Source organism: Protomyctophum parallelum, assembly GCF_964188405.1.
Source record: "Protomyctophum parallelum genome assembly, chromosome: 23".
NCBI classification, from domain to species: Eukaryota; Metazoa; Chordata; class Actinopteri; order Myctophiformes; family Myctophidae; genus Protomyctophum; species Protomyctophum parallelum.
Genome location: NC_139715.1, coordinates 29,158,213 through 29,173,366, shown reverse-complemented (window position 1 = coordinate 29,173,366; position 15,154 = coordinate 29,158,213). Strand labels below are relative to the sequence as shown.

The window sequence follows — 15,154 nt, the reverse complement described above, 5'->3', positions numbered from 1 at the left end:
AATCTAAAGTTGATTTAGTCGAAGAAAATGTGTTTGATGCCGTCGTAATGGCTGATTTGACACTTGCTGAAAATAGCCGATCTGCGCGTTGTGAGCTTGTAGATCGGCTATTTTCAGCATGCAACTAATGCATGTAAAATGACTCATACTGGATCCACTAGTCCCTTCCTAGCATTTCTGTCTAGTTTTTATATTTGTTGACGAAATTGTCAGTATATTAGTCTCAGTTTTAGTCGTCCTAGCTTAGTTTTCATTTAGTTTCCATGTATACTTCCGTCAGTGGAAAATAGGTTTAGTCGACGGACATTTTTTCGTCTTAGTTTCATAGTCGACGAAAACAACACTGACAGTGTCTCACCTCCAGGGCATGGGTATGAAAACAACACTGACAGTGTCTCACCTCCAGGGCATGGGTATGAAAACAACACTGACAGTGTCTCACCTCAGGGCATGGGTATGAAAACAACACTGACAGTGTCTCACCTCCAGGGCATGGGTATCTGTGTGTATGAAAACAACACTGACAGTGTCTCACCTCCAGGGCATGGGTATCTGTGTGTATGAAAACAACACTGACAGTGTCTCACCTCCAGGGCATGGGTATCTGTGTGTATGAAAAACAACACTGACAGTGTCTTTCTCCAGGGCATGGGTATCTGCGTGGGGACGACAGCATCCTGAAGCCCCTGGACAGCGAGTTGCAGCACAGCATCAACGGCAACAACAAGGGCACCAACTGCATCTCCTCCTCCAACCACACCACCACCGTGAAGGAGGACTACCTCCTCAGAGCGGGGGGCGAGGGGAACGGGCGCCCGGGGGGCGGGGGGCTGGGGGGTGACCCCACGGCGTACCCTCCATTACCCTGAAGAGGGAGGACTCGTCCTGTGACTACATGTCGTTCATCCACAACCCCAGCCTCACCGTGACCGTGCCCATCGCCGTGGGGAGTCCGACTTCGAGAACCTCAACACGGAGGACTTCAGCAGCGCCGAGTCGTCGGACCTGGAGGGCAGCAAGGAGGTAAGGGTCGGTTGGTTGATTGATTGGTTGATTGATTGGTTGATGATTGATTGATTGATGACTGATTGAAAAGGTTGTTACAGTTTGTAGAATGGGTTACAGTTCAACGAAAGTACAGGTCAATACAAAGACTGCTACGAGGATAAAGCCAGAAGACTCGTTTACATCGGGGTCCTCCATTTCAATTCATCAGGACATTTTAAAGACGGCAACATGTAGTTGAACATGTCGACGGCGATCACGTCAGAACGTCAGAGGCTGAAGAGCCAGCTTCTCTGGAGTGAGATGACACCATGTCTTCTCTTCTCTTCTCTTCTCTTCTCTTCTCTTCTCTTCTCTTCTCTTCTCCTTCTCTTCTCTTCTCTTCTCTTCTCTTCTCTTCTCTTCTCTTCTCTTCTCTTCTCTTCTCTTCTCTTCTCTTCTCTTCTCTTCTCTTCTCTCTCTTCTCTTCTCTTCTCTTCTCTTCTCTTCTCTCTCTTCTCCTCTCTAAATGTCATCAAATGGTGGTCCGTGGCTCAAAATAGGAGCTCGGGGTGCCGGGCAGATATGGGAGCTTTTACTCTGAAAGCCACTTCTTCTGTTCCGTACAAAAACCGGGGAGTGAATATGTTGCTTGCTTACCTCGCTATGATTACGATAAAGTCTCTCTAGAAGCGTTGATATATAAACCGAGAGGCTTGTTGAAGTCAGAAATGAAGACAGAAGTACAGTTTGCTCGTCTGGTCAAAACCAAGGAGAGCTCCTTAGATGAGGAGATACGAGGCATTCTTTCTGAGCCGTAAACAGGGAGTGAACGAGTAAGGAGTACAGTGCCGAAGGAGAGGCCAACCCAAGAAAAAAACTGCTGTTTTGTGTTTTTTTCCCTGAAAAGTAACCGTTTTTCAGGACATCCCATGGTGTCGTTGTCTTTCCAGGACATCCCAGGTGTCCTTGCACCTCAACAGCAAACGGCACAACGATATGACATAATTTATAACTTGTGTGTGTTTTCTGAAGTGTTTGTCTTTGGTAAACCTGTCCCCCCACCCCCCACCCACCCCACCCCACCCCAACTGTGGTGTTGCCCGATGTCGCGCCAGAAATAAGCAACCGTGGTCTACGAAAGCAAGCCCAACATTAGGACGCAAAAACCCCAAAACCTACCAATATTTTCAAGCAAAATTAGAAAAACAAGCCCGCAAAGTTGCTTATAATAAGCGGACCTGGCAACACTGCTGTGCCCTATAATGGCTGACAGAATGACATCGTTGTGTACTCTATTGGTTTTCTATTGGTGTCAGGTGACTTACCTTGTTTACCGCCCCCCCCCCTCCCCCTCCCCCCTCCATCTGTTATTGCAGCTGTGTCTCAGGCCGCTCTCAAGGTTTTCAATGAGCGAAGACTTGTAAGACCTTACTTTATTGTACCACATCGTACAGCACACTAACCATGAAGGATTGCCTATATGCCATTTACAAGACATACGACATGTTTCTTGCTCATACCTTCAGTGGATTGCCCATCTCTCTCGTTCCCTGCCTGGTCTGCCTCCGACAACCACCCGTGCTTCTTGCCCCCCCCCCCCCCCCCCCCCCCCCAGCAGCAAATTCAAAGCTGTAATCTTGAGTTTTTCTCCCCTTTTCCACACCACTACACCCCCCCCCCCCCCCCCCCCCCTTCATAATCCTATTTCCAGACATCCGGCATCTATGTTTGCCGTTACAAGCCATTATGAATGAGACACCCACACCCCTCTTCCATCGATAAGACTAAACTCATCTTAACATGTTCCTTGCTTTTGATTTCCATCGCTTGTTTTGAATTGACAATGAATGGGACTCGATTATTGGCATCCACACACAGCGAGCGAGTGAGTGCCCCGAGAGCCAGAGAGAGAGAGGGAAAGAGAAAGCCTCTGAGAATCTCTTTTAAGAGAGAGAGAGAGAGAGAGAGAGAGAGAGAGGGGAAAGAGAAAGCCTCTGAGAATCTCTTTTAAAAAGAGAGAGAGAGAGAGAGAGAGAGAGAGAGAGAGAGAGAGAGAGAGAGGGGAAAGAGAAAGCTCTGAGAATCTCTTTTAAAAAGAGAGAGAGAGAGAGAGAGAGAGAGAGAGAGAGAGAGAGAGAGAGAGAGAGGGGAAAGAGAAAGCCTCTGAGAATCTCTTTTAAAAAGAGAGAGAGAGAGAGGGAGACATTTTGTTTCTAACATTAATTTGTCTGTCGGTTCATCGCCCCTGAATACACACTTCACAGACGTGTGACAGGACTATAAAAGGAACAAATGAGTCACCTCTGAATTTGCAGATCGCCACAAGTCACTGACAATGTTAGCATTTCCATGAAAATACAGTTGCATTTCACAGAATATTTGGTACACGTTGCTGGAACGTAAAGACCTGCCCTGACTGTGCCAGGACTGTGATTCACGTTCGGCACTGCTACGTTTTTATTTATTTATGTGACTATACTTATTGGAACTATTTGATCGAAATTATACTTTTATAAAAAGAGAGCAGGTTACGAGGCTTAATAACCTCAATCTGTATACCAAAGTACTCCAGAAGAGGTCGAGGGGTCCCTTGTTTTAGGGAGAGAATTAAAGGTTGAGGGCCTTGTTTTAGGGAGAGAATTAAAGGTCGAGGGGTCCCTTGTTTTAGGGAGAGAATTAAAGGTCGAGGGGTCCCTTGTTTTAGGGTGAGAATGAAGGTTAAATGCCCTCTAAAGATGTAGTCATGAGGAGCATGCTTCCATCTCCCCCCCACACACACACACACACACACACACACCGTATTAGCTGGTGTTCCCACGGCAATCAGAGCTGCTGCACTGTCTAGGATGACATGAGCATGGCCATCATACATACAGTATACTGTCTAGGATGACATGAGCATGGCCATCATACATACAGTATACTGTCTAGGATGACATGAGCATGGCCATCATACATACAGTATACTGTCTATAGGATGACATGAGCATGGCCATCATACATACAGTATACTGTCTAGGATGACATGAGCATGGCCATCATACATACAGTATACTGTCTAGGATGACATGAGCATGGCCATCATACATACAGTATACTGTCTAGGATGACATGAGCATGGCCATCATACATACAGTATACTGTCTAGGATGACATGAGGATGGCCATCATATAGTATTATATATTATACAGTATACTGTCTAGGATGACATGATTTACATTTGGATATGATGAGGATGGCCAGTGAAATAGATTGGTAGCTAAACCATAACACAGTACACCAAAAAGAGTATCTCTTCACGTTAGGGTTTAAGCAACTAGTCGACTGTTGAACTAGTCGACTAGTAAATCACTAGTCTAGTTGACTAGTTGATAAGAAAGATATTTCTTTTTTTTTTTTTTTTTTGTAGGCCTCAGATCAGCTAGAATGCTAGATTATAGGTCACCAATGTACACAGTTTTTAAATGTACAAATATTATTAAAAATAATATATATATATTTTTGTTATGTTATACATAATAGGTAGTTAAACGACTAGTCGACTAGTAAACATAGGCAACTAGTCAACTAGAAGTGAAAGGATTTGAGAGCGATGCCAGGGTATAGAGAGATCAACAACAAAACAGCAGACCAACATGGTTGTCTTACAAACAGTGCACAGTACTGGTTTTTGCTGGTAAGCTAATGTGGTTCTCCGTCTATCTCTACGTCAACATGAGCAGGTGAAGCTTGTACGCTGCTTTTTAAGGAATGGAAATAATGTGTGTTTCATGTCGTGAGGAAAATGTTCAGTGTTTTTTTGTTTTGGGGTGGGACATATAAGGCTGGGAGTTAATTGGGAATTACTTTGACGTAAAAGAAAAAAAATAAGCATTTTCTTCTTTTTTGAATATGGGGATTTCTATGTTAGACGCATGACGGATCAACGCTGGGCCATTTTCAGTGGACATGAAAATACTACTAGAGCACTCGACGTCCTGCTTGGTCTCAATATTTCAGGCTTGAATTGATAATGCACTGGAATTACATGCATGCCCTGTCTGTCCCTCGACAGACCCAGGTCACATGGTCAAATGTACCCACAGCGCACCATGGTGTCACTGAGGCCCACCCCCTTTGTGCCACCAAAAAAAAACAACAACAAAAATCGATTGGACCGGTGGACCCCCACCTCCACAGATCAAAACGATATCAAAGCCTGTAGGTACTTTGATCAATATTCTGCATGTGACGATGAAATGATCACAGTGATTTCTGTTTGTTTAGTTTTTTGTTGGAAGAGTCCAAAACTCTGTGAGCTATGCTGTATGTCAGTGTCCGGTCTTCAGATCATGAAGGTAATAAGTGGCACGGGTGGATTCATGTTCATTTACAACATGAATTACAACCAGCTCATAAGGTTATGGCTCCAACACAACGCATGGTTGGACTGATGCTTTTCGCCTGATGCGATGCAAAGTTTTAACACACGGGTCTCTCCTCCTCCTCCTCCCTCCCTCCCTTCCTTCCTTCCTTCCCTCGTAGAAGCTTGACGTAGGGTTTGAGGTACCGGAGCATCAGGATCACGACGTCTCATGAGCTCCTCTGAGGGGAGCACGGTGGACATCGACCCCCGGGAGACGGAGGGAGTCGGTGGAGATGGAGCCCGAGGAGTCAATGGACCCCGAAGGCTGCTTCACTGAAGGTGAGAGCGGAAAGGACAACTATATATATATGGACAGTGTTATAGACTGAGGCAGCACCAGCTCAGTGGCCTTGTGGTTAGAGTGTCCGCCCTGAGACTGGGAGGTCATACCAAAGACTCTAAACATGGGACCCAGTGCCTCCCTGCTTGACACTCAGCTTCAAGGGTTGGATTGGGGGGTAAGTCCCTGTGACATACTAGCGTCATGTCCAGGGGGTGTACAGGAGATAGGCTCCTGCCCTATGGGCCTCATGGCTACAGAAACAGGAGATAGGCTCCTGCCCTATGGGCCTCATGGCTACAGAAACAGGAGATAGGCTCCTGCCCTATGGGCCTCATGGCTACAGAAACAGGAGATAGGCTCCTGCCCTATGGGCCTCATGGCTACAGAAACAGGAGATAGGCTCCTGCCCTATGGGCCTCATGGCTACAGAAACAGGAGATAGGCTCCTGCCCTATGGGCCTCATGGCTACAGAAACAGGAGATAGGCTCCTGCCCTATGGGCCTCATGGCTAAACAGGAGATAGGCTCCTGCCCTATGGGCCTCATGGCTAAACAGGAGATAGGCTCCTGCCCTATGGGCCTCATGGCTACAGAAACAGGAGATAGGCTCCTGCCCTATGGGCCTCATGGCTACAGAAACAGGAGATAGGCTCCTGCCCTATGGGCCTCATGGCTACAGAAACAGGAGATAGGCTCCTGCCCTATGGGCCTCTTTTTTTCATTGAGGAAAACTAAATGGAAACGAAATGAAAACTAAGCCATGATGACTAAAACTAAGACTACATATATTGACAATTTCGTCAACAAATATAAACTAGACTAAAATGTTAGGAAAAGGGACTATAGTGGACAAGAGATCCAGTATAAATAAAAGACAACTCATTTTACACTTGGTCGCATGCTGAAAATAGCAGATCTACAAGCTCACAACGCTCACAATCACGGCACTCCATCTTTAATATAAGTTTGAGGTGGCAAGAGAGAGAGAGAGTTCCTCTTGGAATTGTCAATTTACAATTTGGAGCACCTTAAAATTACAGGAGCAACATTCATGTATGAGGGGGGGGGGGGGGGTGGGGGGGCTGTGTAATATTAGGAAAGGAGTCGAGTGGGTCGAATGACTTGAATTACATTTAATTGTACATTATTGGTATTTAACTTTGATACATTGAGTGCGAGAGCAGAGTACGACCCTGAATGCACTCCAATTATGTCATTTTATCTCACCTTGATTTTTGACGTTATCTCATTTCCGTGCAGGCAGTGTAATAAGCTTCCTTTTAGCAAACTTTACCAACGACACGGACCCGCAAATTGATATATCTATCAGTATATAATATACATAACCCTTACCCCCACCCTGTCAAAAAAATCATAATATATAATAATATAATATTTAATATATACATTCTATATCTTAATATATATTAATATATCTAATTCTATTCTAATCTATATCAGTGGTTCTAAACCAGTGGTCCTTGAGGTTCCAGGTGGTCCCCATGCAGCTAAATGATGGAGAGTTGGTAACCAAATGGACCCCTATGGATCTTTAACTCTTGAGAGCGTATTAAATGAAACCCGTACGGGTCCATTTGGTTTAATTTCACGCTCTCAAGAGTTACATTATTGGTAAAAAAAAATGTGCATCAGTTAATTTACAAGAAGTCGACACAAAGTCGACAGAATAATTGTTATATTTATGATCAACGTTTGCCAATACAGCATGGAATTGTTGGACAAAATATTATCCAACAACAACACAATATTCAAAGTTTTGGGTCTGAGAGGCTAAATCCGACAAAAAATGCACCACGTCTCTGTGTGTCTGCGTGCGTGCGTGCGTGCGTGCGTGCGTGCATGCATGCGCGTGTGTGTGTGTGTGTGTGTGCGGTTGTAATGCCCGTAACTCGAGAACCGTTTGCCCCACCGACACACGCGTCCCACACCCCCGCAGGGAGTGCAGTGCCCGGTATCGAGTCGGTCGGACCCACGGTTCTCCAGAACCACCACAAAAGGCCCTGCTCAGGCTCTGCCAGCCTGCCAAGTTCCAGTGCTGCATCAATAACCTTCCCCCCTTGCACCACTGCACCAGGATGTGTGCTGCATCAATAACCTTCCCCCCTTTTGCACCAGGATGCGTGCGTAAGTTCCAGTGCTGCCAGGTGAACATCGAGGAGGGGAACTGGAAGATGTGGTGGACGCTCAGGAAGACGTGCTTCATCATCGTGGAACACAACTGGTTCGAGTCCTTCATCATCTTCATGATCCTGCTGAGCAGTGGAGCACTGGTGCGTGGCTTTGTGTTTGTGTGCGTTTGGTTTGATGATGTGCACATATATGTGACTACATTTGACTGAGGGACTGCCATTGGATTCTTTTGAATTTTCGTTTTTTCATGTCATATGAAAGCAGAGAATCATAGCTTCAAATTGACATGTTGGTTGTTCAGTTTGGCACACCAGTCTTTGAGATATGGCTTATAGAGTAATTCATGTCTTGCAGAAAACAGCGAGTTGAGAAAACAGGCTTGAAAGGTTCACTTCTGTGGTCTCTAACATTACACCTAGCTACATGTTTAAGCATTTATTTCATATTTACATGTCTTCTGTGGTCTCTAACATTACACCTATAGCTACATGTTTAAGCATTTATTTCATATTTACATGTCTTCTGTGGACTCTAACATTACACCTATAGCTACATGTTTAAGCATTTATTTCATATGTACATGTCTTCTGTGGTCTCTAACATTACACCTAGCTACATGTTTAAGCATTTATTTCATATTTACATGTCTTCTGTGGTCTCTAACATTACACCTAGCTACATGTTTAAGCATTTATTTCATATTTACATGTCTTCTGTGGTCTCTAACATTACACCTATAGCTACATGTTTAAGCATTTATTTCATATTTACATGTCTTCTGTGGACTCTAACATTACACCTATAGCTACATGTTTAAGCATTTATTTCATATTTACATGTCTTCTGTGGACTCTAGCATATTACACTTAGCTACATGTTTAAGCATTTATTTCATATTTACATGTCTTCTGTGGACTCTAACATTACACCTAGCTACATGTTTGGGCATTTATTTCATATTTACATGTCTTCTGTGGACTCTAACATTACACTTAGCTAAATGTTTGGGCATTTATTTCATTTACATGTCGATTTCAGCTATGACACTTATTTCAGACATGCTCTGGTATGTGAAGAGTCTGCCTGTGCTATTAACTCATTTTGGGAAAAATTGCCATAATCGTATTGTTGTTTTTGCCATAATCCTATTGTTGTTTTTGCCGTAATCGTATCATGTTTTTGCCATAATCGTATCGTTGTTTTTGCCATAATCGTTGTTTTTGCCATAATCGCTGCCGCAGGCCTTCGAGGACATCTACATCGAGCAGCGCCGCACGGTGAAGACAGTGCTGGAGTACGCCGACAAGGTGTTCACGTACGTGTTCATCCTGGAGATGCTGCTGAAGTGGACCGCCTACGGCTTCGTCAAGTACTTCACCAACGCCTGGTGCTGGCTGGACTTCCTCATCGTCGACGTAAGTTACCTCACACCAACGCCTAGTCTCACGTTAGCAGACTGTTGACTCTCGCAATTTCCAAATGCTTGAGCTCTGATCACGAGTAAAATATAAATTCTTCCGTCATACAGTCTGGAGCAACGGAAGCTCTGATCATGAGTAAAATATAAATGCTTCCGTCATACAGTCTGGAGCAACAGAAGCTCTGATCATGAGTAAAATATAAATGCTTCCATCGTACAGTCTGGAGCAACGGAAGCTCTGATCATGAGTAAAATATAAATTCTTCCGTCATACAGTCTGGAGCAACGGAAGCTCTGATCATGAGTAAAATATAAATTAAATATCAACTCTTCCATGTAGAGCTATACTCCACTACGACGTTTATACTTTAGCTATTGAAAAATAGCAGATCTACAATCTCGTAGCGCTTGTAGGTCTGCTATTTTTGAAAAATGTTGCCTCTCTCTCTCTCTCTCTCTCTCTTTCTCTCTCTCTCTCTCTCTCATCATGGTGTGTTGTCTCTCTCTCTCCCTCCCAGGTGTCTCTGGTGAGCCTGTTGGCCAACGCTCTGGGTTACTCCGAGCTGGGCGCCATCAAGTCTCTGCGGACGCTGCGCGCGCTGCGGCCCCTCAGGGCTCTGTCACGCTTTGAGGGCATGAGGGTAAGAACAAAAACAAGAGGCCTCCTTCCTCCCTACACGTGTGATCTCTTCTTGTCTGGATGTTTTTGAGTGGCGCAACCACTCCAAGGAACAGCAATGTCCGTGTCCGCCTCTGTACCTATGTGGCCATGAGCACCAGTATATGGTCAGCATTCCTTTCCGGGTCTATGATCCGGTCGGGAGCGGATGATATCGATACGTCAATCTGGAACTTCATTTTCCTCAAACCGATTTTTCCCCAATAAAAGCCGCAGGCTACGAGAGAACGAGTCACACTTTTATTGTTATTCGTCCGGTTTGAGGGAAAGGAAGTTCCAAATTGATTCCAGACTACAAAACAATGACTACAACATGACGTAACGATATCATCCACTCCCGACCGGATATAGAACGGACATAAGAACGCATGCTTGACTTCAGAACTCTCTAGACACGTCTTTCGTCCTCGCGTAGTTCTTCTACTGTAGTTGTAGTTCTTATACTGTAGTTCTTCTATTGTAGTTGTAGTTCTTCTACTGTAGTTGTAGTTGTTCTACTGTTCTTCTACTGTATGCCTGCATGATCTTCACATTGTGTCAACAGATTATGTAACTGTAACTGTACGCTATATTTAGCCCTTCTATTTTCTGACGTTGCTTCTGTGGTGATTCTTCTTCTTCTTCTTTGATTATTTCTGTGTTATCCCTTTTTTTCATTTACAGTCTAACAAAATAAACCATGTTGTGACTTCATCACGCCTCTCTTAAGGTTCTTCTTTCTGTTTTATTTTGTTTCCTTCTACCTCCTTTCTCTGTCCGCCTCCCTCTGTCCAACCGTGGTCTTGTTAACCCATTCTGACCGGGCACCCATTTTGGTGTCAGCATTTGCTTTATCTATTGAAAAATAGCAGATCTACAAGCTCATATCGCGCCACCGAGTGGCGCGATACGAGCTTGTAGGTCTGCTATTTTAGAAAAATTGAAGACACTTTTAGAATCTGATCTCAGGTCAGAATGGATTAATAATGAAACTGTCAGGATGTAATAGACATTTCTAGAATCTGATCTCAGGTCAGAATGTGTTAAAGGACCCTCCCTGACTGAGCGGTGTTTGTGGTTGTCCTTCAGGACGATGGCTGAGCGGGTGTGTTTGTGGTTGTCCTTCAGGACGATGGCTGAGCGGGTGTGTTTGTGGTTGTCCTTCAGGACGATGGCTGAGCGGGTGTGTTTGTGGTTGTCCTTCAGGACGATGGCTGAGCGGGTGTGTTTGTGGTTGTCCTTCAGGACGGTGGCTGAGCGGGTGTGTTTGTGGTTGTCCTTCCTTGCAGGTGGTGGTCAACGCCCTCCTGGGAGCCATCCCCTCCATCATGAACGTGCTGCTGGTGTGCCTGATCTTCTGGCTGATCTTCAGCATCATGGGCGTCAACCTGTTCGCCGGGAAGTACTACCGCTGCATCAACACCACCAACGACGAGATGTTCCCCATCGCCGTGGTCAACAACAAGAGCGACTGCGAGGCCTTGATGGCCAGCGGCGCCGACGCCCGCTGGAAGAACGTCAAGATCAACTTCGACAACGTGGGCTACGGCTACCTGGCTCTGCTGCAAGTGGTGAGCTTAGCTCGGGATACTTCTGGTATCTAATGTCCTTAAATGCACCGAGTCTAGTGTAGTGCGTCTGCAATCCACGTAACTGGAGATCTGTTGGCTACCTGCAGGCTCTGCTGCAAGTGGTGAGCTTCGGGATAGTTCTGCCTGTTCTGTAATTTTCCAATAATGCAGTCAGTAACAGACCTCTGCAGTCTGCAGACAGACAACACACCAGCTAACAGAATGTTGTCCTCAACCAACATGCAGTAATCCTGGTCTCTATACTGCCTCCCCCTGGCCAGCCGGGGCGCCTGATGGAGGGGAAAAGAACTGGTTGGAATAACGCGTTCCTTCCATACGTCCAACCAGGGAAACTCCCCCCTGTCAGGTGTAAAGGAGCAACTTGGACACTCAGGCATGAAGGAAGCATGAGTTCAAGTCCGTTGCTCTCCCCAGGTTGGCGGAGGGTGTGTAGAGCCCAGGATCACATTAGATGATTGACACATGGGTGACAAAATCGTGGGAAAAAAAATATTATAAAAAAAAAAAGAAGAAGAATACTGTCCTCTCAGAAGGTCCTAACAGAATGCTGTCCTCTCTGTTTCCTAGGCAACGTTTAAAGGTTGGATGGACATCATGTATGCCGCCGTGGACTCTCGTGGCGTAAGCTTCATTCCTTTTTCAATACATTAAAATGCTTTGGAAAGAAGAACAGTTGCTTCTCAAACGTTCCCATGTCAGACTCCCAAATTAATATGTATTTGGCCATGGATCACCCCACCCCCCCCATTTGTATTGATAAAATATAAAAGAATTAAGATTTATTTAAGTGCCATGATTTTTTCCCACCCTAAAACAAGATCTTCAGGTATTATTATAATATAAGGAAGAAGAACCTTTTCCAAAAAGTGTACAGTATTTGTTAAAATCATGCTTTTATGTGGACACGCCCACCAGTTCATTAAGTATGCCTGGTTTGCCAGGTGGGTGGTGATGGGTGGTGATCCACCTGAACTGAAGCCACACCCACAGCTGTAGTTGTATGATAAAGGGGGAGGGGTTAGGGGAGGTGCTGATAATGTGATGTCACTATATTACTGTTTATTTCATTGGCCCGTTTGACTGTCAAGGGTTCAGCCTCCAGGAAGAAACCCTAAATACAAAGTTAATACACCATTGCACATAAAAACGACTCCAGGGTGTCTAATGAAGTACTGTCACCTCATAGACACATGCAAAACTGGAAAAATTGTGGCACTATTTGTTTTTTAAATAGAAGTAGTTTATTTTCCAATAGCCGATGTATTATATGGTTGAGAGAGAGAGAGATACACAGAGGGACAAAATGTCCATGTACAGAAGGACATACATACGTACATGTACTTTCACGAGTGCATCGTCAAGTTGCATGATATTGTGCACAACATGCACCTGTTTTAGAATGTGTGACTGATTACGTGTGTGTGTGTGTGTGTGTGTGTGTGTGTGTGTGTGTGTGTGTGTGTGTGTGTGTGTGTGTGTGTGTGTGTGTGTGTGTGTGTGTGTGTGTGTGTGTGTGTGTGTGTGTGTGTGTGTGTGTGTGTGTGTGTGCGTGCACTGCAGCTGGAGGAGCAGCCAGAGTACGAGGTCAACTTGTACATGTACCTCTACTTCGTCATCTTCATCATCTTCGGCTCCTTCTTCACCCTCAACCTCTTCATCGGAGTCATCATCGACAACTTCAACCAGCAGAAGAAAAAGATGAGTGGCGCTTAACACTGTTCCCAGCATGGCAGGGATGGGCTGTGGATGTGTTAACTAGTGGGGCTATGGGTGGCGTTTAGACTGTTAACTAGTGGGGATATGGGTGGCGTTTAGACTATTAACTAGTGGGGCTATGGGTGGTGTTTAGACTATTAACTAGTGGGGCTATGGGTGGCGTTTAGACTATTAACTAGTGGGGCTATGCATGGTGTTTAGACTGTTAACTAGTGGGGCTATGCGTGGTGTTTAGACTGTTAACTAGTGGGGCTATGCGTGGTGTTTAGACTGTTAACTAGTGGGGCTATGCGTGGTGTTTAGACTGTTAACTAGTGGGGCTATGGGTGGTGTTTAGACTGTTAACTAGTGGGGCTATGGGTTTTGATTGATTGATTGAAATATTTATTAACAGTTTGTAGAATTTACAGTACATTTTAAGCACAAACTCAATACAAAGACTGTCAACTGTGAGTGGACGACCCAATTAAGCATTACACTTGTTTACAACAGGGTCCACATTGTTCAATTCATCAAAACATTTAAAGACATACAAACATTTAGAGACATACAAATAGACATTTCTATGTAGCTAAATTCATCATATGGGAAGCAAAAAAGGGAAAAGATACAATATACAGTGAGGGAAAATGGGGTGGGGGGGGTGGGGGGGGATTCAGATTTTACAGAGGCCAGTTTCGAATTGCAGCCATCCGTAGGTGCCCTTTGAGAGCGGTTTTGAAGGAGTCAAGGGATTCACATGTCTTAATGACTGTTGGTAGGGCGTTCCACATTTTGGTGGCATAGGAGCGAAAAGAATTTAGTCCCTTGTTTGTGCCGAATCTGGGTTGTACATGGTTTGTTGTACTCCCTCTGGTGTTGTGGGTGTGGACTTCGTTTACACTAAGGAAGTATTTAGACAGGTACATGGGTATCTTGGTGGTGTATCGAATCTTGTGGACCAGACCCATTGCAAGATGCTGTACTCTGTCGTCGACCCTAAGCCATCCCAGCCTGTCAAAGTGGGCAGGGGTGAGGTGGGTTCGGGGGGTGAGGCCAAGTAGGAGCCTGACCAGTTTGTTTTGGGAGGTCTGGAGCCTTGTTTTAAGGGCCTTTGAGGTGCTGTGGTACCAAGAGGTGGATGCATAGTCAAAGAAACCTTGTACGAGGGCTCCTGTTAAGGTCTTCAAGGTGTTTTTGCTGACCAGTGAGGAGATCCTGTAAAGGAATCTTGTTCTTTGATTGACTTTTTTGATTACGTTGGTGGCCATCTTATCACCGGAAAGATTGGCCTCCAGGATGGAACCTAGGTAGGTAATTTGATCTTTTCGTGTGATAATATTGTCACCCACTCTAACCAAGAAGCCATCTGCCTTGCTGAGATTACTATTTGATCCGAAGAGGATGGATTCAGTTTTTCCCAGGTGTAAGGATAGTTTGTTATCAGCGAGCCAGGTGCAGATTCTACCGAGTTCAGAGCTGAGGGTCTTTTCAACCTGCAGTTTGTTCCTGTCCGAGACCAGCAGTGCTGAGTCATCTGCGAACAGGAACAAGTTGCAGTCACAAGCTGAAGTCATGTCGTTAACATATATTAGGAACAGTAAAGGCCCTAGTATGCTTCCTTGTGGGACGCCACAGCTCACTGGGAGGGGAGGGGACAGTGTTCCGTTCACCTCCACCATCTGTTCTCTCCCCTCCAGGTAGGATTGCATCCAGCTCACTGATGTGCTATCAAAACCAATAGCTTTAAGCTTGTTAACCAGTATGGAGTGGTTCACGGTGTCAAAAGCCTTTTGGAGGTCCAGCATGACCATGCCGCAGTATTTTCCAGCGTCCACCTCGTGTTTGATGTGGTCGCTCAAATAGAGGAGGCATGTGTCAGTGGAGTGGGATGGTGTTTAGACTGTTAACTAGTGGGGCTATGGGTGGTGTTTAGACTGGTAACTAGTGGTGTTTAGACTG

General features: G+C 45.1%; 1 pseudogene across 1 annotated transcript in view; it reads left to right on the top strand.

The window, feature by feature from the left end:
• Positions 1-15,154, top strand: part of LOC310853996 (sodium channel protein type 2 subunit alpha-like) — a 38,736-nt pseudogene that overhangs the window by 14,915 nt on the left and 8,667 nt on the right. The window contains exons 11-19 of the transcript in view: positions 633-767; positions 872-1,023; positions 5,513-5,672; positions 7,813-7,967; positions 9,069-9,242; positions 9,766-9,888; positions 11,195-11,476; positions 12,065-12,118; positions 13,058-13,199. The product of the transcript in view is annotated as a sodium channel protein type 2 subunit alpha-like (transcript). The remainder of the gene's footprint in view (positions 1-632; positions 768-871; positions 1,024-5,512; positions 5,673-7,812; positions 7,968-9,068; positions 9,243-9,765; positions 9,889-11,194; positions 11,477-12,064; positions 12,119-13,057; positions 13,200-15,154) is intronic.